The sequence below is a fragment of the Podarcis gaigeae genome (assembly GCF_964106915.1).
Source record: "Podarcis gaigeae genome assembly, chromosome: 9".
Taxonomy (NCBI): domain Eukaryota; kingdom Metazoa; phylum Chordata; class Lepidosauria; order Squamata; family Lacertidae; genus Podarcis; species Podarcis gaigeae.
This window is the reverse complement of record NC_139685.1, coordinates 25,881,515-25,902,648: the sequence shown is the minus strand read 5'-3', so window position 1 is coordinate 25,902,648 and position 21,134 is coordinate 25,881,515. Positions and strand designations below refer to the sequence as shown.

The following is a 21,134-nucleotide window of genomic DNA, read 5'->3' as shown; positions in this document are numbered from 1 at the left end:
CCTCAGCCTCTCCTTCCCGCCCTTTCTGCGCAGCTACCCCGCGCGAGACGCCGAGGAGTTGGGATCATCTGCCGCGCGCGGGAGGCGACGGCGGGGAGTAAGTGACTTCCAGCACGTGGCAAGAGGTGGCTCGTCAGGGGCGTTGGAAACCCCGGGGGAGGGCGGAGGTTCTCACCCGGGTCGTGGAAGCCACTTCGACCTCAGAAGCCTCAGGGAGCAGAGCCCACGACTATTACAAGGAATAGTAATACAGTGGTACCTCGGGTTACATACGCTTCAGGTTACAGACTCCGCTAACCCAGAAATACTACCTTAAGTTAAGAACTTTGCTTCAGGATGAGAACACAAATAGTTCAGCAGCAGTGGGAGGCCCCATTAGCTAAAGTGGTACCTCAGGTTAAGAACAGTTTCAGGTTAAGAACAGACCTCCGGAATGAATTATGTTCTTAACCCGAGGTACCACTGTATTGCATAGTGCCCTTACATGCAGAAACCCAAACAATTTTATAGTTGTATCTCTTTCACTAAGTCTTTATGCACCTAGGTATTCTGCATACAAGCATTACTTAGCTGCAGATCAGTGTGTTTTAATTACGACAGCAACCAATGAAGCACAGTTACTAGCTAAAGTGGTGCTTCAGATTAAGAACGGTTTCAGGTTAAGAACAGACCTGCAGAACGAATTAAGTACTTAACCCGAAGTACCACTGTAATAGTTTACTCATATGCAGCCCATCTGGCTGGGTTGCCCCAGCCAATCTAGGCGGCTTCCAGCAAATGGAAACATCACAGGAAGACATCCAACATTAAAAAAATTCCCTATATAGGGCTGCCTTCAGGTCATAGAATAGTAGAGTTGGAAAGGGACCCCAAAGGTCATCTATGTACTTTTAAAACGTGGTTTTTTTTGACTACTGAACCAGAGACTCCCCAAGCCTGAAATGTTGAAGACCACCTCCCACCAGTACCAGCAGCACCAAAATGCCGAAGTTTGTTGCACCTGGATCTCCCAAGGCTGCAGCTCCACAACCTGGTTCCTTTGCAGGGCCAGAATACTTGTCTCCAACAGCCTTGCAAACCACCGACTCAGGGCATGAGTGCCGGCAGCATGAGCTTGCAGAGTGCTTGAGTGCTAAGCTCTAGGTCAGAGGGCTGCCTTCTTAAGTCTTTGTATTCCTCATCAGGGAGACAAAGCCTGAGAGGTGACGTCAAGTTCAGAGAGCACAAAAAGACTCAGTTGAGGCTGACCTGGTTGGAACTAATTGTTTGTTTCCTGGGCTCTGTCCAGGGTCCTGGAGACCTATTTCCTTGTTTTCAGAAGATCTAATCTTGAAGAAACCCTGCCTGTTTCCTGGCTGCCCTCTCCTGCCTCACACCACTTGCACTCTCCACGGTCTCTGGTTTACCATAATAGGATATGTGCCAAATGCTGCTATAATAGACGAAGATCAGCTGTCAACATAATGCCACCTTGACATAGATTTTGCAACATCACAGCAACATCATAAGGCTTTCAACAATATTAATGTTTACCTGCTAGTCTAATGTACGATGAAAAGTTAACTAGTTTCTCAGCTGAAGTCCCCTGTGAATATGATGAGGATATACATATTTTCTTTTACATCCACCCATATGTTAATTAATACCCTTTTCATACATTTACATATTTTTATACAAAACTGAATAAGAACAGATTTAATAGTCCTTTTTCTCTTGACCTTGATTACTTTCCATATAACAGTGAAATGTTTTAATGCATTAGGAATCATTATAGAAAAACTGAAACGATATGAAAAGCACTGTAATAACCCACAGGAAGAAAAAGTGGATCACGAGAATATTAGAGGAGACTTATTAAAATGCTATGCAGCAAACACATAATTCACTAGGGCTGTTTTGTTCAGGCATATGTATCACAATTCATCATTACTTGTTTACTCAACTCCTGAGGCCATTTACCAACAAAGGTAAAAGTAAAACCATGTGTAAAGTTTATTTTGCTACACTTACCTATGTGTGAAAGTCATAGCATGGACAGGAGTCAATGTAAATATCATGCTTTGGCCTGACACTTGCTGAAAAAATTGCCCCATGTGTTCATCCTACTGAAACCAGCATTGGAATCACACCGGCATTTGCACCTTTTTTCTCAGCACACATCTAATACTTCTTCCCAGTAAATGTTTCTAAATGTCTTCTCTACAGTTGTCTTTCTTGCTGCAGTTTAGCTTCTTCCTTTTCTTTTTAGCCAACTCAGAATATCTCTGGTCAATTCTCAGATCCAGTTTTCATCAGGAACTGCCAGACTCATACCCTTAAGAACTCAGTGTGCTGTGGTCAGCTGCAGATCTTGCAGGAACAAAGGACTTCCACATTTGGATGCCAGCGTGGTGTAGTGGTTAAGAATGGTGGACTCGTAATCTGGTGAACCAGGTTCACGTCCCCACTCCTCCACATGCAACTACTGGGTGACCTTGGGCTAGTCACACTTCTCTGAAGTCTCTCAGCCTCACTCACCTCACAGAGTGTTTGTTGTAGGGGAGGAAGGGAAAGGAGATTGTTAGCCGCTTTGAAAGCATACAAGGGGAAGCTGCAAACCCTTTACACTGCCCTCTAATAAAAGCACAATGTAGCCATTGATACTTTCCCAAGCCTGTTACTCTATAGCATGACCTGTTTATGTGCCATAGTTACTACCCTAGAAATACCTTAATTAGCACACCTGTCCACATGCACCCATGTTGGTTAGTCATTTTTGGCATTTGTGGTTTTTCACTGCCTGCCACCAGCCAGGAGTTCTTCAGCAGGGGGCTGGTGAGAGCCTGGAAGGGGACACCTCTGCACAGTCCACCTCCTCCCCAGCCCAGTTCAAAGAGGTTTTGGATTGTTCTACCAGACACATGCCCTACACCAAATTATGTACGTAAATAAATCCTAGCCTTCCTTGCAGAAAAAGCTGCATTGTTAAAGATGTCCTAAAAGGTATAAAGAACCAACACATGCTGTTATTATGACAAAGAACAATGCACGTACTGTTTTCTAGACAGACAAATAAGGACTAAAGCTTTATAAAGCTTGAATTATTTTGTTTCATGTATGTGAAGGTTGAAAACCACACAGAGGTTTCAAGAATGACAAGAGCAGGTGGCTAATCATGTTTTTCTGCCCTTTGCAAAATGCTTTGCAATAATTTTCAGAATTCTAGTAACCACAAACTGTCATAGGCAGTGGGCAGATGCATCTTGGTCTTAGTTCTGCTGTATTTGTTTCTGCCTGTGGCAAAATTTCATTGACAGAGCAGACACAACTCATTACTTCAAGGGTTCAGGCTTCCGCATAGTTCTTGAGGAAGTGAACACCCCGAAATGTCATGACCTTTTCTAAGCAGAGGGGGGAAATGGCACTAAAAGGGGGGGGGACAATGATGGGGGCACAAGGAGGGAATGAGAACAGGAGAGAAACTCAAAAAGTTTTTGAAAGATTGCATATTTCATTATGCTTTTATGTGGGTGCTACTGAATATGTCAAGGGAAAAATGCTCTACAAATTGTTGGGCCAGGGGAAAACCACTTAGTACTTCATTTTTAACAAAATGTTGCTAAGAATTTGGATAGTATTCACTGCAGCATGTTAAAAGGAGGGGGGAGTCTTTCTGCAGTCATAAAAAAATCTGATTGACTATAATGGGGGTCAGGATTTCACCTGAAGACATTTATGGAATATTAATAAAGTGATATGTCGTGAACTTCAAGCCACTTATTTAAGAGTATTGTTGTGCAAGCCCAAAAAAATTAAGTCTGTGAGTTTACCCAGAATAATTCTACTGCAGTTAATGTGACCGTTCTGGCATATGAATTGCAGCATAAATTGAGGGGAATTTATAATAGAACTAACACGCTTATAAAAGGAGACAAAGTTTGACGTACATTTCTTTATCCTAGAAGCCAAGCTCAATGTAAAAAGCAGGGCTGTAAGATCTCCTCATCAGACAACGCATGTAAGTCAGGCACTTTTTTGTCCTCCCTAATCAAATAGTTGAAATCAGAAGATTTCCCTCTTGTGTTTTCCCCTCTAGCTTTATCTCTGCACATTTCTCTTCATCACTCACATCAAAGGACTTCCATCAACTAGTGGCAATGATTGTCTACTCAATGCTTCATAAAGGATATGCTACCATTGCACATTTCTGTCTTCCCTAGTAGTTAGTTTATTTTAGCACTAAGCTGTTGCTATTAATATTGCTTCTGCTGTTGCTTTGGCTAAATAGAATTGTTGCAATAATTTGATTTTTAAAAATATATTCTTTGGTATACATATAATCTTCACTGCATGGACAGATCCACACTGCTTAGTAAAATCTTAGTAAAATCTGCAAGAGCAGTAAATAAGCTATTGGTTTATCACAGCAGTTTTGTCTTCCAGCTGAATGTGGGACCACATGTAGCAATAATATAAATCCCATCATCTTAGAGTGGTAATTCTATAGAGCCAAAGCTGTCAAAAGAATTCAGTGACATATATTCCTAAAATTACTAGGACCACTATTCAAATGCAATAACCACTGGTAAACATTCTAGATGATCAGGCAGCAAATATTCATTCACTGGAAATAGTAATGTTGGTATTGACAGCTGCTCAAATTTCCATTGCTGAAAAATGGCATGATTTACAGTTGTCTTTGTGGCATAAAAAGGTCTGGAATTTGGCAATATCTGAGAAAATAACACACAATATAAAAGTCCTGAAAGGATCTGAAGACCTGAGATATTTCTATGCCAGTTGTTGGGGATTTATCACTTAGGCTACTGCAAATGATTTGCAAAGTTATCTGCCTGTTGCAATGTATGAAATGTGGACCTCATAACTGTGATTTATAAAATTTGTGCTCCTCTTCTGATCTTGTGTAACTGTTAATATTAGATGTGTGGCTCTGTAATGTGACAGTGAAAACAATTGTTCTTTAATGTGTATCCCCTAATTGTATTTGCTGTGCCTTTTTTTTTTTGCTTGTTTTATAATTTAATAAAAATCTTCTTTTTTTTACTGCTGAAGAGGCTAGGCCCTTTCTAGTAGCCTTGAAAGAACTGCAAACAGATGGAAAATACAGAGACAGTATCTGATTATCATAAGGGCTGCAGTGAAATATACCGGGTCATCTGATGTGACAATGAAAGTAGTGACATAGATGTAAACTGCCTAAGCAGCTTCTCTGTGTAGATGTCAGCAGATGCTACCATGGTCCCTGTTTACCAGGATCAACCCCCGGTTTTGATACTTGTCCTTAGAGCAATTTGGGGTGTGCCTTGGGGGGGGGGATAGTGTGCTTAGATTAATTGCTCTCAGATATACGGCTTTAAATGGGCTCTGAGCTAGCTGTGTGCTTCTCAAAGACTATGGCAGAGATTCTCAGCCTGTGAGAATAGAAGACCTGTGAACTGGGCCTTGCACTTGATTTACTTTTTCTTACTATTGAGATTGAGGCTGTTTTTGACCAGGGTCAGATTGTCAAATAGGCTAACAAGTCTCTGATCTAGAGCCTATTATTTTCATCATACAGCATTGGTGTAATATGTTACTTTTCCCCTTTAAAAAAAAACAACCAAATAAAAGGTAACTTTGCTGACCTGAGCCTAAAACTGACAAACATTGCACTTGACTACAAAAACTTTGCTTTCCAAGAAAGGCACATTCATTGCATTAGAAAGGCAAGGCTATGGTTATTGCAACTTGAGATATATATCTGTGCTCTGGCCTGAAGAACAAACAGAAGCTTAATAAGTTGTCCATTCCCAGTAATTGTCAAGCGGTGCATGGAAAAGAAAGCTTAAGAACTGTTAGCCTGAAGGATAGATGAGAGACCCTTCTAGATGAGAGACCCTTCTAGATGAGAGACCCTTCTTTCCTGTGGTTTCCCAACAGCCTGCTCCCCATCTCTTGGCTATCTGCTGCTGTTGTTAAGAACCAGGATTCTGCCAGTGGGCCTAGCTGAACTATTACCCGCAAAAGCCAAGTTGTGGTGAAAAGTGGCTTATAAATGTTATCGGGGGGGGGGGGACAAACGAATGCCTATAATCATAAGCACTATGACACCATCTTCCAGGTCTTCCAGAAGGATCTGGCTGGCTGCTGTTAGTACATTCACTATACTATACAGTGGTACCTCAGGTTAAGTACTTAATTCGTTCCGGAGGTCCGTTCTTAACCTGAAACTGTTCTTAACCTGAAGCACCACTTTAGCTAATGGGGCCTTCTGCTGCTGCTACGCCACTGGAGCACAATTTCTGTTCTCTTCCTGAAGCAAAGTTCTTAATGCGAGGTACTATTTCTGGGTTAGTGGAGTTTGTAACCTGAAGCGTCTGTAACCTGAAGTGTATGTAACCCGAGGTACCACTGTAGTAGAATAGCTGAAGCCTGGTCTCCCCCAAGAAGGAAATTTTTACACTTCCATATCTGAAGTAGCTGGGGTTATTTTGTATGATCTGACCTTGTACAAACAAAAAACAAAAAATAGTAGAAGTTCACAAAAGGTGCAAAGTCTCTTCCTTGTGGCAATGTATCAAGTGACCTTTGAGTTGTCAGAACACCAGTGAGCACATTAAACTGTTTTTACAGACAGGGAGCTTGTCACGCTTAAAATGTGTTGGAATGGTATCATGCATTGTTGTAAGGAATAAAGATGTCCGTTGCTTTATGTTTCAACTGCAGTTTTTGTGTGGTCTGGACTGCAGTGAGACCTTTAGAAACAAAGGCTATGCACACATTAGCAGATTGCAATGCAGTGAGACCGTTCCCCCTGCCACTTTTCAAGTTGCATTCTTACATTGCTTTACACACCAGAGAGAGGGCAGAGATGTCTTCTGGGGTTTTCCCCAAAAACCTCTGGAGCACATTTGTGGGGAGAGGAAGTTCCACTGCATAAACAGAAATTCTTGTGCAGATGGGGCAGTTTTGTCCGCTACAACCCAGTAATATATATATATATATATATATATATATATATATATATATATCCCTTGCATTTAGATTGCAAACATTGGCACTGGCAAACAACAAAATGTCCAGTAAGCCACGTAAGGTCTCAGTGGAGGAACCAGAACGCCAACCTATTAATGCCCCCATGCTAAATAAGATTTCTAGGAACATCTGATCAGCATAGAAATCAAAGTGATTACTATATTGCCTTTCAGCTGGAAAGATATAGGTGGTTTCTGTTTATCAAAACTCAGAAGAATATAAGAAGAACCCGTTGGACCAGCCCAATGGCCCATCTAGTCCAGCACACTTTTCACAGATGCCTGTAAGTAGGACCTGTGCATAAATGCATTATCACCTCCTGTGGTTTCCGGCAACTGTTATTCAGAAGCAATGCCACCTCCAACAGAGCCATTGATAGCCTTTTCTTCCTTGAATTTGTCTAATTTCTTTTTAAAGCCATCTAAGTTGGTGGTCCATATAGTTAAAGCTATTGTTTTCCCAATAATGAGAGCTGGACCATAAAGAAGGCTGATCGCCGAAGAATTGATGCTTTTGAATTATGGTGCTGGAGGAGACTCTTGAGAGTCCCATGGACTGCAAGAAGATCAAACCTCTCCATTCTTAAGGAAATCAGCCCTGGGTGCTCACTGGAAGGACAGATCGTGAAACTGAGGCTCCAGTACTTTGGCCACCTCATGAGAAGAGAAGACTCCCTGGAAAAGACCCTGATGTTGGGAAAGATTGAGGGCACAAGGAGAAGGGGACAACAGAGGATGAGATGGTTGGACAGTGTTCTCGAAGCTACCAGCATGAGTTTGACCAAACTGCGGGAGGCAGTGGAAGACAGGAGTGCCTGGCGTGCTCTGGTCCATGGGGTCACGAATAGTCGGACATGACTAAACAACTAAACAACAACAAGTTGGTGGCCATTTTTGCACTGTTAACTATGCACTGTTCTGAATCTTCCAACATTCACCCCCATCACATGTCTGTGAGAGAGGGAGGGAGAAAAGCTTCATATACTTTCTACATGTCACACATAATTTTATTAACTTCTAGTATGTCACTCCTTACTCACCGTCCCCTCGATCATTTCAGCAGACTTTTAGCAGAGGTATTCTGTGGACGTCTAGCAGAAATATTAACAAGCCTGTGCACGCACAGTAAATCAGTTCAAATTTTCAAGAGTGTTGTCAGTTTTTCTTGTGCAAGAATCCTAAGTGGGGCGGACAGTCCTTGGTGCATAGGGCTAATTTAGAAGGTTTTTGAAAAGTGCACTTCAACCCAGAGCTAGGTCTAAAAAAGAAGGACTAGAATAAAAGTACCCCTTCAAAAGATAGAAATTGCAACATAAAGTAATGAGTCATCTCTGTTAAGTAGGAAGAGGATATTATCCTCTTGATGATAGAATCTTAGAAATTTTCTATAAGTGGTCTTTGCCTCTAAATCCAAGCTGAAAGCAGATTAAGGGCATCGGATTTCACTAGGAAGTTCTTTGAAAACACCAGTGGAATCACTGGAGCTGCAGAAAAGTTCAGGTGGTAGAATATACCACTTGTGTTGAACTTGCCATTTTCCGTTCCATTCGTAGCATCTCTGTGTGGAACATTAGAAAATCAATGGAGACTGCCCACAGGCTAGGAATGTGTACCCTCAATGCGTGCATCGGATCCGCCAGACAGAAACAAAATTGTGAAGGTATAAATGCCGTCTGTGTGTTTAGGACTGGAGTGTAAGACAAATAAAACAAATATAGCTAATGGGCCTTCTTCTAAGGCCATTGTTTCCTTCCTTACGCATGATGTATCCAGAGGAGCAGTGAACTGTGCTGTGAAGAGGAAAAACAAACAATTATGCTCTGTCTGGTTATATCAGAATCTGCACAGACCTAGTTCATTATTTGTAAGCTTGATGTACCATAGTGTGCGTGTGCATTCTTCATTGACAGCAATGTAGTTTCATAAATTGCTGTTGTGCAGCCCATTAAGAAAGTATAGCAGAATGTACCCCAGTATTACTAGAAGCAAAAATTGTTTATCCTTTACCCATAATCAGAAGACAGGGGAGGGGCACTTGTTGGAATTGACAAGAAATGTTTAACCTCTCATTTCTCATATTTACCCCCAAATGAGTCTTGCTGATTTTAATAGAACTGGTTTCCCAATAAAATGTATTTAGAACCAGTGCATTAAATACGAAAAAAACCCAAACCAGAAAAATTTAACTTAATCCCCTTAGTGATATTGGAAAAAATAAAATGGATTTTCTGATTTTCAAAATGCAGGGTGCAGGGAGATGCAAAATGTACGAGATGGTATTGCAACATCCTAGGAGCACCCTAACAAGCCCTTAGCGCTGAATATTGCTAGGTCGCTTGGTCCATTGAGTTAAGACTCCCCTTAACAGTCCTCTCAACAACTAGCTACCAACATTTGCTGAGAGCAATAGGACTCTCCCTGTATATTTAATTTTGTATATCACTACAAGATACTTGAGATAAGAGTTGCTTTTTCTGAATCCTCCCAGACCACTTTAATTTAAGAGCATTAAACAGGTTTATTTATAGAAAAGGATACTAGAACAAAATAAAGAATAACCAGTAGTTTTACAACCATAACTAGACATATCTAACAAGCCTTTTTAACAGCTATCTTCTTTATCTATGCCATCATTCTCTCTCTCTCTTATTTCATTCGTCTTCATTCTCTATACCGCAACTCCTCTTCATCTGCCATTCACTTTGACCCTACCCAGCATTTTACAACTCCCAATATGAAGAAGTTGCTAAAATTCTATTTGGGGCAAGACACAGAATCAGAAGAAACCCAAAGGGCTGAAGTTAAAATATCATTCATTGCCCTTGAAGCAACTCTGTGAAGTAGGTTAGAAAGACGGAGTGATTTTCCCAACGCGCAGCATAGATCATTATGGCAGAATGAGGATTTGAACTTCAGTCCAGATCTAGCATGCTGTCTGCTGTATCACGCCATTTCACCATCATGAACCAATCCCAAAATGTTTCTGCACTTTACAGACACATGTATTGCATTTCAGACACGTGTAATGGCTTGGAAAGATTAGAGCCCTGTTGTGATAACCAAGGAACTGAAGACTTCACCTTAATATTTGTATTCTGCAAAGCTACCAATTTTCATTCCCAGATTTGTCATTTTAAAAATGTTGAACATATCACTTCTGAAAAGGGGGTTTATGGGCTGCCAATGGCTGCAATTTTCATAGTACTGAGCTAAAGGCTACAGGAGATGTAAAGTCCCCTGCTTCGGTCATATATAGGTTTGGGTTCTATGCCTGCTGAATAGAAGCACATTCTAAAGCTTTTGTGTTCTGTTTATCTGGGCACAAAGAGTGACCTAATTATTCATTTATCGCCTATGTTACAAAAATGATATTACAAAAAAAAGAGAGATTTTCCTGATCTCAAAATTCAAAGGTTAAGTTGCCATGTGCTTTGTCATGCTTTCAGGCTATTGAATGGCATGTTATAAAACCTCGGTTGTTTACCTTAGAGTAGTGATTTTTTTATGTATTGTAGTATGTAACATACACATCTTCAATATTCTAACTTAGCTGTGTAAAAAAAAAAAGTGCATTAAAAACTGACACTCATGGGATTAAAATGTGCTGTGTTTCGTTGTGATCAGACCACTAAAAAGAGTTTGGCCACTGACCTTTCCGGCTGGTACATTTGAAATAAAAGGACTTATGTTACTTGAAACAATGAGAAGAAATGTGGATGCCAATATGAGTTTTGTAAAAGAAAAAGTGGGAAGATGTTATTATCTCTCATCGTAAAGCCCACAAAGTATGCCCACAACACTCATTTACAAATTACACACAATTCCATATAGTTTTACACTGCAATTTTGCTTGCAGAAAACGATTTTTGAAAGCATGGATAATTGTCACACCATGACCCTTCATAAGCTTTAAGAATTTGTTCTGGAATGTTAAAAGAAACAATAATGATTTTGTTTTATATTTCAGAATGGGTTTGGTAACTTTCCTTCTGCTAATGTGCTTCCAATTTTAGACATTATGCTGTTATTGCAATCACAATACGATGGTAAAAAGGTAACTTGGAACTCTAGTGCAGCCTCCAGAGACAAGCAGTCTCCACTTTTTGATACTTGACTTGTTTGGCAAAATATTAAACAAAAAGGCATATTGAAACTAAATTATTCTCATTCATGTAAACTCTTTGCCACCTCCCTCCCTCTCTACTTTATGTAGGCAAAAGATACCAAAACAAGCAACAACATTAGATCAAAGTTTATTATTTCTTCACCTGAATTTTCAGGAAATGCCTCTGTTACATCTTAATGATAGATAGATCAATAGACAGACAGACAGACAAACAGACAGGCTTTACTGGCCGAGGGAGCCGGCGTTCAGCTTCCGGGTCATGTGGCCAGCATGACTAAGCCAGAGCAGCGCACGGAAACGCCATTCACCTTCCTGCCGGAGCAGTATCTATTTATCTACTTGCACTTTGAGGTGCTTTCAAGCTGCTAGGTTGGCAGGAGCAGGGACTGAGCAACGGGAGCTCACCCCGTCACGGGGATTCAAACTGCCGGCCTTCTGATTGGCAAGTCCTAGGCTCTGTGGTATAACCCACAGCACCACCCGTGTCCCCAGCCTCTATGGTACCCTGGTCCTAAATTGTTCAGGGCTCTGTGAATTGCTACAAGGACTTTGAACCTGGCTTGGTAGCAGATGGGCAACAGTGCAGATGTTTTCAGAATGGTGTCACATGTTGTCAGCCTTGTTCCCCCATCAGCAATATAGTTGCCACATTCTGCATCCGCTGTAGCTTTCAAACCAGCCCAAGGCATAGATAGATGATAGATAGATAGATTGATAGATAGATGATAGATAGATGATAGAGATAGATAGATAGAGATAGATAGATAGATGATAGATAGATGATAGATGATAGATGATAGATGATAGATGATAGATGATAGATGATAGAGATAGAGATAGAGATAGAGATAGAGATAGAGATAGAGAGATAGATAGATAGATAGATAGATAGATAGATAGATAGAGATAGAAAGATAGATGATAGATAGATGATAGATAGATAGATAGATAGATAGATAGATAGATAGATAGATAGATGATAGATAGATAGATAGATAGATAGATAGATAGATAGATAGAGATAGAAAGATAGATGATAGATAGATAGATGATAGATAGATAGATAGATAGATAGATAGATGATAGATAGATAGATAGATAGATAGATGATAGATAGATAGATAGATAGATAGATAGATAGATAGATGATAGATAGATAGATAGATAGATAGATATAGAGATAGATGATAGATGATAGATAGATAGATAGATAGATAGATAGATAGATGATATAGATGATAGATAGATGATAGACAGATCCAACACCACCAGCGAGATAATCTTGTTACCACATAGTTGAAGGATGAATGTTCCTCCTTCAATAGTTTTTCTTCTGGACCATGTATCTGTTTACTGATTTTAAAATTATTGCAAATCTCGAGAGGTTTTTTTTTACCATTTGGAGAAACACGGTAAAAAAAGGAATTAAGTTTGCTCTGCAAGAAGCTCTTTGTAAGGCTCAGTGGAAAAATAATAATTTTGTTCTACGTTATTATAAAATCTTCCATGGCATTTTTTTATCTTGAGAGTAACATTACTGTAGTTTCAGTGTGACTTTTCTTACTGTCCTAGTTCTCAAGAGCTATGGATAAAAACTGAATCTCTTTTTCAGATCTAGAGACTATGGGAGGGTGTGTGTCTGATTTTGCCCACTCTACTCATCATGCATTTTTCATTATGTTAAAATGTGGCTGCAGGAATAGCTTTTGGTAGTAACTTTTTTGATTTTTAAAATGACAAAATTATCCATGATTAAGGACACATTACTGATTCATTGCAAAGAAAATTTGAACTTGAGCAACTTTTCTGGTCTATACCTTGGTTCTTTATTTTCTCTGGGCACAATCCACTAAAAAGCTCTCCTGTGTAATTGAATGTAAGCACTTCTGTGCCCCTGAGCCAGTCCAGCTAAGTGGGACTTGTAACTTTCTAGGAGATTCACTATATGAAAACTTAGGAAATGTCAGCTTGTTATTTCTGCTGCATTACCATGTAGCTGTGTCACTCGGGGAAAGCAAGTTTCAGCCTTTAAGGGCCATTGCTAAGGTAAAATAAAAAGAGACGAAAATAAAAGCAGGAATGAATAATGGTGAGTTGGATTCAGACTAACTTGGTCTCATTTAGTCCCGAAGATATCAATGGGATTAAAGTGACCTATAACTAACTTTTCACTTTGATTGTTTTCGACTAGTTCTAAATACAACCAACTCACTGAGGATATAGCTGTGTGCAAAGTTTTCTCTGCTCATCCATAAATGCAGACTCCAGCTGACCCAAGTTTACTACAGTTCTGCAGTCATTCGTGTCCCAGAGACTGTTGCATTCAAAACAATGGTTCCATGAAATAAAAAATGAAGCATGGCTTCGCTGTGTAACATGTTTGTTAGTGTTGTCCTGTTGACAGATTCTAGGCCAGTTAGGGATTGCATGGTTGCTAAAGAATGTTGTTCATGCAGGGAAAACTAGGGGGAAATGACTTTGCTTACCTTAGCAGCATGTCCTTCCCCTAAATGTGGAAGGGGAGTTGCTAATTTAGGCATGGTTAAAGAAGACTAAGTGTACAAGAAAGCAGCTACAGTGGCTGCGAGAGATTTATTTCCCTACTTACCCTTTTGGGGGTGGAAATGCTCTGTGATGCTTAAGAAATCAGTCTTTACAGAACTGTTGTATGAGGTGGTTTTACAGACCACGTCTACAGTCTGTAAAGCTTTGCCCTGTATGGTAAAACTTGTAGATGACTCTGCACAAAGCTGCCATGTGTGATGGTTTTGCTGACCACTTCCACATTTAGGTAAACCCCCAGTCTAATGATCCTTTATGAAGAAGACAAGGGACAGGTCCAAAATAGAAAGTAGAATTTAACAACTGATTATGCTTTAGTCCATATTGGTACATTCCAGACTTTAATGGATACAACTCTCATCATCTGTGACTACTGGCCATGTTGGCTGCAGCTGCTGAGGCTTTTGAATCCAACATCTGGGGGACAACACATTGGCTTATGCTTGCTTTAGCCATAGAGCTGCTTTGGTTTATATACACTTGCTGACATTTGATCCCACTTTATAGCATGACCAAGAAATCAATCCCAGGATGGAGCTACAAAAATAGGAGCAAGCTTAGTTTTTTTAGATGACTGAGATCACCAGGGACGGGGGGTAGGGTTGGCTTCAATGTGAATAGTGGTGTTTCTTTTACATAGAATAGAGTGACTTGTCGTTCATTACTCTAGTGAAAAGCATAGAACCTAGAGAAAAAGTTGTTGTGGAGGCAAAGCTTGCCCACTACGCCTAAAACTGCCACCACAGACAAAGATAACTTGGGAGATGAGAGGTGTCTTTTCACCTTCTTCTTAGAAGTAGCTCCAGAATTATAGGGAAAGGGTCCACACACTTTGAAAACCTCTCATAATTCCCACTCACCAGAAGGCAGCTTCAGAAAGCATTATAAGCTTGCAGGTGGAAGCATATTCCTTCCTTTCTTCTCAGACTCATGACTTGTCCTATCACCATGTGATGACTGCCTCAGGCCACTGGTTGTGGGCAGCAAACTGTTAGCTACTTCATTTTTATTTTATTTGTTATTTGTACTGCGAGGGAGAGGGGCACACTTATTTTGCCCCTCAGGTACCAGAATAACCTTGATGCTAAACATCTTGACTAGATCAGGGCTGTGCTTTTGCTGTTCTGCTTCAGGCAACCAAATGTGTTGGACCAGCCCTCTCAGGTTCTAGTGCCACGTGGTGCGATGGTTAGAGTGTTGGACTATGATCTGGGAGACCAGGGTTTGAATCCCCACTCAGCAATGAAGCTCGCTGGGTGACCTTGGACCAACCACCATCTCCTAGCCTAACCTACCTCAGAGGGTTGTGAGCGTGAAATGATGAGGAGGAGAACCATACACACCACCTTGAGCTCCTTGGAAGTTAATGATGGTATATAAATGTAATTAATAAATAGACTCCACTTCTAATTCTGCCCTTGATAGTGGGAGAGGATGGATGAAGAAGAACCCTCCAGCTCCCAATTTCTCTCCACCCAATCGATCACTGAGACCACTGTAGTTTTAAAATAAGGGATGGGAGAAAGCTTAGCTGTGTTTACAGCTTGTGGTGACAGTAAAATTTGCCCTCTATGTCTACATTACCATCTTTCCTCAACACAGCTCCCACTGAGGTGTGTTATATACAATCACTACCTCTTGGTGGGCGCTTTGTGGGTTAACTAAAAATGCTCAACTGCACTTTGTTCCAAGAAGCTGTGAAGTTCCTGTCAAATTCTTGTAATGAGTCTGTAGAAAAGTACATTCTCTGTGTGTCAGAAGCTTGGTGTTTGGTATGCTGTTTTTCTTATCATTACTAACCAATTATGGAACGTTTTGCGGACTACATGACAGTAAGGTGGCACATTCAAATTGTTAGTGCCTTTGCTTATTACTTTTGGCTACTACTTGCCTTTTTTTGCAAGTTGACCTAATCATAATTAATCAGAAGAGAGAATGTGGACTTCACAGTAATTTCATGCTTATTGTTCACTTACTTGGGGACCACAGGTCTCAAAGATGCAAGCTTCCTGTAGGAGGCTAAGAGAATTGCTAAGGCTGGTGAAATCTCCTTTATTGAAGAGCTCCATGCTTAATTTTTAAGCATATGTGTGAGGGCTTTAACCTGATAGGTAGACATTCAGAACCCCAGGTGTGTGTGGATATGCTGTGAGCTAGAGAAATCTACATGATTTGTGTGTGGTGGTGATTTTGTTTGTTTCTTTGTTTGTTTACAAAAAAATAAGGTACTGAAATTAGGCATGCATGAACATTGCCATCATTTTTGCAGTGAAAGCGGAGTCCTGATTCAACTGGAAAGCAACATTCCTGTGCTTTTTGTGGATCTTGGATGTTCTTTATCTGATTTCATGCCTTTCTTGGTTTTTGTTTTCCCATCCTGGCACATACTGATGCAACTTTTTCTCCCAATCTCTGCCAGTCCGATGTAGTTTAGTGCAGCATTAGACTGTGAATAGGGAAACCAGAATTTAAAACCTACCTCAGCTACAGTATAAGGTTCCCTGGGTTACCTTGGGCTCATCGCTGTCTTAGCCAACCATATCTCACAGGGTTGCTGTAAGGATAAAGTAGAATACAACTAACAAAAAATCTTTACTATGCTCTCTTCTTCTGGGCCCAGGCTCCCTTTCTTTTCCTGCTAGGGAAATGTTGCACATTGAATTGCTGTTTTTCAAGTGAGAATTAAATGCAGAGAGATTAGGGGGTAATAACCTTTCCAGACAGGAACCTCGGATGAAGCATTGGTAGGATCTAGATCTGCACAACTTGTGATGCTCCATAGCTCATAGCCCCCATTTACAAGGGACTTAGGTAAACTTCCTGCTTTTGGTACCTCTCCGGTACCTGTCTGAGATGGAAAGCAGAGGCACAGGTAGGGAAATTGCCAAGACTTTAGAGGACTAGTACACATGGCTTGAAGGCTGCATTTGGCCTGGTGGGTTACAAATTAGGTATGTTATTATTATTCATTTTATTTTTATACTGCTTTACAGTTTTAAGAAAAAAGATCTCAGAGCAGTTTACAACACATTAAATCATCAAAGAAAACAATCCAGAATGAAACATTACTGAAGAAAGTCAAATATAAAGTATACATTCAAAGCAACATAACTAACAGGAAACTAAAATATTATCTCAGTTATTTCAAAACAAAACATGACAAAAGAGGTCAGTTACAGAATGCACATCTAATGCAGCAAAGTTAACATAAAATATCTTAAATATTTCAGGAGAAAACCTTGCAGTCAACTATAAAATTCACATTTAAAACAGCATATTTAATAAGGCCAACAAAAAATCATGAAGTTGCTGCCACTCCTGCCAATGGTGGTTCATGGTGGGCGGTGGCGGTGGAAGTTCAGGCTCATTAACCTGGGTTTGCACTAAGAGACAGCCCAAAATGGCCTCTGGCCTCTTCAGCAGCCTCGACTTTTGCAGCTGGAGTCAGTCAGGGCCCCACCCTCCCTGGCCAGCTGGGAAAAGGCCTGCAAGGCAGGGAGCAGGTCCTCCAGAACTCACAGCCAAGATGGCAGCTTGACAGGATCTGAAGAACTGTTAGCAAACAGGAGAGTCTCCTGTGTTCTCCTATATTAATAAGCTAGCCTCCTATATTGATCAGCTTTAAGTCCTGGGATTAAAATTGATTTCTGTCTAAATACTCCGCCATGTCTGCATTTTGGACCAAGCAAGTCAATTCTTCATTTTGTTATTTAGTTGGAGTTACTCTCTGGGGGGGACAGATGAAGGAAAACAGCCCTCCAGTCAAAACAGTAATATGAATTTCAGATTCATCTTCAGGTCATTTCAAGAACTATTCTCCCACTGGGCTTTTAATTTTCTTATTTTTTTAAAGACAAAGTAGCCTGCAGTTTAGTAGCATCCTCACTTTCTATTGATTCCTGTTGTATCTTTTTACAATGTAAAGGTACATTTGAAGTAGATTTTCTCCTCATTGTGAGTTTTTTTCTTATTTCAAAATTCAGATTAGTTCTATACTGGAATTATTTTATGATGTTTAGAGGAACTTTGTGGAGCCCAGTATTAGTTTCTCTTAGTCAAATTCTTGTTTTTAAAAGTCTAACAAACTTCACGGGGGCAGATTTATCAGTGACTATTAGTCACAATTACCAAATGGAATCTCTTAATAGCAGATGCTGGGGGATAAATGATAGGAAACGTTGTTGTTTTTTTGCTTCCCAGAAGCATCTGACTGGCCACTGTTGGCAACAAAATGATGGATTTTTGAGCCAACCCAGCAGGACTCTCACTATGTTCTTACAAGTTGGGTACAGCCAACATCTTTCCTGAATGGTGCAAACACACAGTTTAATTGCACAACAACTGTAAATGAACAGGAGGGAATAAAGCAGGGCTCAGCAAACTTTTTCTGCAGGGGGCCAGTCCACTGTCCCTCAGACCTTGTGGGGACCAAACTGTATTTTTTGGGGGGGGGGGAATAATGAACGAATTCCTACACCCCACAAATAACCCAGAGATGCATTTTAAATAAAAGCACACATTCTATTCATGTGAAAACACCAGGCAGGCCCCACAAATAATCCAGAGATGCATTTTAAATAAAAGAACACATTCTACTCATGTAAAAACACACTGATTCCCAGACCGTCTGCGGGCTGGATTTAGAAGGTGATTGGGCCAGATCCAGCCCCTGGACCTTAGTTTGCCTACCCATGGAATAAAGGATGCCCTCAGTATCCTATACCAAAACCCAAGGAAGCTGTTTCTAATAGAGTCAGCGGAGGTCAGTGGAGTGGGAGAAGCTGGTGATGTTGGCAATGCTGCCTTGGTGGTGGGACTGGCGTTCAAAGTTCCAGCAGTCCCATACGTCCTGCAAAAGACTGGACAGTTTTTGGATACCTTGACACACTCTTTTTAAAAGGTGAGAGGAACTAGCCATTGAGGTTTACCTGATGCCCCTTCAAGCCATTCTACAGGGTTGAGGTGAAGAGTTCTGGATGCAAGTCACCCCTTCTGAAATCATTGGAGTAGTCTAGAGAGGACCATCCTCCACCCACCCAAATCATGCTGATCAAAGAAGAACCAAAGTAAATTCAAGGTGAGTGGAAACACAACCCAAGTTCTTCAGCATTTCTGTCTCCCAAATAGCATTTTTCTCTAGATCCATTCCAGTTCAGCAACATACTTGATAAAAGATAAAATTTCATCACCACACTTGCTCTTCCCTTCTGTTACTTTGCATGTAGTTTAAGGAGATATATATCTAGAGCGGATCCTGATTTTCTCCAATTTTTAAGCAATAACTGCACACAAATGTTTTAATTGATTGCAGTATTTTTTCCCCTAAAGTCATTTGTGCCACATTTGGCAACTAATCCTTTTCTCATTTTGTCAGAAATTATGAAGCATACTTGATAACCTCAGCAGAAATCAAGCATCTGTTTTTAACATACGACAGATTATCTATTAGCTGGAGTGACAATATCTAAAGGGGGTTATTGGGGGCCTTTAAAATTATTATATTTGTATTTTTTATCAAATTGCTATTTTAGGAGAGATAGAAATGGAAGGGAAATCATGAATACTGCCTCTCCAGATGGGAGATAATTGGGCACTGGAGGATGCCTCCCGGAAGCATTATACATTACAGAAACAGATTCACAACCATTTAGTATGGGCCACAACACTATGAGTCAAAGAACAACAAACTCCAGGTCTGAGTTGGGGAGTCTTGGAATAATAATAATCCCAGACCCAGGACTTCTGGGCTTTCTTTCTGGAGGAAATTCAATAACCCTGCACAAGGGAAACAGGCACTAAAACCTTCACATTACATGGGAAAGGCCAGCAAAATGTCACTCAAGTAATCAACAAATTAAAGAGTTTCTGCAAAAGAAAGGCTACAGTATATATTACAGTTTCATTATTAATTAAACTTGTTAGTTGCTTGTCACTGAAGGATCTCAAAGTGACTTACACTGCATTTATTCATAAGTATATTATACTATAGGGGACGCAGGTGGCGCTGTGGGTTAAACCACAAAGCCTTGGCTTGCTGATCAGAAGGTCGGCGGTTTAATCCCCACGATGGGTGAGCTCCCATTGCTCGGTCCCTGCTCCTGCCAACCTAGCAGTTTGAAAACACGTCAAACTAAACCGCTTCTGGTGCAGTGGGACACCGTGACAGAAGCCAGAGTGCATGGAAACACCGTTTACCTTCCTGCTGCAGCAGTACCTATTTCTCTACTCACGCTGGTATGCTTTCGAACTCCTAGGCTGGCAAGAGCTGGGACAGAGCAACGGGAGCGCACCACTTTCTGGCTGGCAAGCCCAAGAGGCTCGGTGGTTTAGACCAGAGTGCCACCCGCTTCCCTATTGGCTAGTACCCCTGCATGACATTATGCATAATGAAGAAATTATCACCAAAAATTATTCTCAAAACCCTGACCAAAGTATAGTTACAGGATACTTTCAGGGGTGCTGTAGTAATCGGACGCCCAGCCACTTGCCCCTCCCTCACCTGTCTTTGCTTTCCGGCCAGAGCAGGTTTCTGGAGCAAGGCTGGCAGTGTAGCACCCTGCTTGTGGTTAACGCTTAGCTGGAATGAAATATTCAACGCAGCAATAGAGAAATTAAAATAATAATTTATTTGTCAGACAAATAAATGAGAGACACAGTGGTATATGGTTACCAAAGCTCTGCCCACTCCAGCCCTTATATTTCCACTTATATTTCCTCAGCCCAGTCCCCTTGCTCCTCCTTTGGCTGCCTCTGTCCAATCAGCCTGGTTGAAATTCCTATTGGCAGTTTGCTAGAACCAATCATAAAAGATACGCCCATTTCCTATTACCTTTTATGGGAGACAAAGGGCTATATTTCCTTCTATCTATAAATGACAAATAAATAGTCATATATCTTACATTTGCCTCAACAAGGCACCTTAATTACCAGCTCACCTCCTGCCCTCCTTGCCCTATTGCCCTCCAAAACAGATGGTTAATGGTTTTAAATTTTTATTTTAAACAGATGTCAGAGATCTTGGGTTCACATTCTCACGCATCATCAATGAAAGATCTCCTTCTTTGGAGTTCTTGAAGCAAAGGCCTGACAACCATATGTCAGGAGTGCTCTGATGGTGTTTCCTGCCTGGCAGGGGGCTGGGCTCGATGGCCCCTGTGGTCTCTTCCAACTATATGATTCTATGAAATAAGAATCTAACATTTCTTACTTTCTAAATCCTTTGCATAATTACATTTAAGCCAATATATTTCATACATTAACATATATAGCTTTTTAGAAGGAAAGGAAAGGCCTTTTCAAAGTAAAAAAGGAACTTAGTAAAAGCTAAATTCTCTAAGTTCTCTGAAGCTTCAAAGCAGCTTCAGAGAGAAGCATGTTTCCCTAGCCATCTGCTGTTTCCATTAGCTCTTGCCGTTTACCCTGTGACTCAAGTT

General features: G+C 40.7%; 1 protein-coding gene across 3 annotated transcripts in view; it reads left to right on the top strand.

The window, feature by feature from the left end:
• EXOC1L (exocyst complex component 1 like) overlaps positions 1-21,134 on the top strand; it is a 114,538-nt gene that overhangs the window by 39,917 nt on the left and 53,487 nt on the right. The window contains exons 1-2 of one of the 3 annotated variants that reach the window (XM_083756093.1): positions 45-97; positions 3,942-3,997. The gene's annotated coding sequence lies outside the window, so the exon portion shown is untranslated. Of the gene's footprint in view, positions 1-44; positions 98-2,885; positions 2,983-3,941; positions 3,998-21,134 lie in introns of those variants that run through there. The other 2 variants (XM_083756095.1, XM_083756094.1) reach the window with 2 other exon arrangements.